Genomic DNA, 1,979 nt, shown 5'->3' with positions numbered 1-1,979 from the left:
CATACTCGTGCGACGGGGTTGTACCCGCCCGTGCGACGGGGCTGTACCCACGCGACGGGGCTGTACGTCGACTCCCCGTACACGCGGCCGTCCGCGTATGTACAACGATCAAAGAAAAAAAAAAGACGACGCGACCTGTCGAGCGACGTACTCGTGGCGACGTGGCGTCGGCTAGATGAAAAAAAAGAAAAAAAAAACACGACACGACGTGTAGGACGGGTGGTTGCGTGCCGTCTAGGCGTCGGTCAAGGGCGGTTCCCGAGGCGGCCGCCTGCCCGACCCGTCTGCCTTCCCCCACTCCACTCGATGCGCCTCGCTTGCCCCGCTCACCCCACCCACAGACACGCTCCACCGCCAACGAGCTCCCTTCCCGGCGGCCCCCCATGGCGTCCGACGGCAGCGGCGGCTCGTGGCCGACGAGCCTGAGCACGCTGGAGACCGACAAGCTCATCCGTCTCGGGATGATGGTGCTGCCGGGCTGCCGTCTGCCGCACGTGTTCCACATCACTGCCGATGGGTACCCGACGAGGGGGCCTGGCGCGTCGCCGGATGAGCTCCTCCGGCACGAGGGCGGCTAGTGGAACATCGTCGGCCGCGCTAGGTTTTGGAAGGGCAAAGACTACTGGGCCGTCGTCGCGCAGGCTCGTCGGGAGTTGCGGACCGGCGGCTCGTCCCCGCGCCTGCCCCGCCGTCCCCCTCCGGCGGCCGCACCGTCCCGTCGTCCGGTTCCCGCCCTCGCCCGGCCTGCCTTCCCTCCCGTCGTCGAGATCCCGCCGGAGCAGGTGGCACTGCGCGAGGACGGCGACCCCGACGACTGCCCCGGCTACCTCATCGCACTACGGGCATCGCAGGCAGAAGCGGCGGCCGCGGAGGCGAGAGAGGCCACCGAGATGCAGGCCGCACTCGACACCGCGGCGGCTATGGCGGCGGCAGTAGAGGCCGTCGAGCTGCAGGCCGCACTGGATGAGGCGAAGGCCATCGAAGTGGTGCAGCCGCGGGTGGCTCCGGAGGAGGACGACGGCGGAGGTGACTACGGGGACGGCGGCGACAAGAGCAGCGACCACGGCGACGGTGACGACGGTGCGGGCGAGATCGTCGACCTCGCCGCCTCCGACGACGACGAGTAGACTAGGTTTAGATTAGGTCCTCATGTTTAATTAATTTTGGTTAAGTCCTGTTTAACTAAGTTTTTTATGTTCTAATGTAAAATGAACCATCGTAATGTTGAATGAACTATCGTTATGTTGGAATGAAAATTATTATGAAATATTATAAAAAAGTGAATAATTTTATAAAATAAAAGTGACCCGAAAGAAATTAAAATTAAATAATTTACCGGTAAAATTAAAAGAATAATAAAAATTATATAAAAGAAAAGATGAAGAGAGGAAGAAAGGAAAAGGAAAAACGAAATTAGAAAAAGGAATTCGTATTTTTTAAAAAAAAATTAGTATGAAATAATTTTGATTAATAACAGTGTTTTTGGACTGTCGACGTTAAAAACCGTAGAAAATGCAAACAGACCCAAAATGCATAGAAAACTGGCACGCATGATTCTCATGTAGATACAATGCAATACAAAAATTTGGGCATATTTGAAGGTTACAGAAAAAAAGGTGTTCCGTACACAACTTTTCACACCGAAACCATCGGCTTCCACAACAAGTGCCTGAGCAGTTTATCGGAATGCACCCAACTTTTGCCAGCGCGTGTGGGGACCCGCCCCGGTACCGCACGCCAAAAATGAACGAAATTCGACTACGAACACATGTTGCGTTACGTCCGGGGAGTGTTTTTGGGGTTTTCGGCCCGGAAAATTATAAAAAATTCATAGAGCGTCGAAACGCGACAAATTTTGGCGTGCGTGCCCTGCATGGTCACTGTGGCCCATAGAAAAAAATGAGTGAGGTTGGCGGATGCGATGGAGAGACGTACGACCGTGGGTCCCCTCCACCCATACCGAAACCACCGCCTTCCAC

This window comes from Triticum dicoccoides, chromosome 2B (assembly GCF_002162155.2).
Source record: "Triticum dicoccoides isolate Atlit2015 ecotype Zavitan chromosome 2B, WEW_v2.0, whole genome shotgun sequence".
Lineage (NCBI taxonomy): Eukaryota > Viridiplantae > Streptophyta > Magnoliopsida > Poales > Poaceae > Triticum > Triticum dicoccoides.
Note: the sequence above shows the minus strand (reverse complement) of the source record.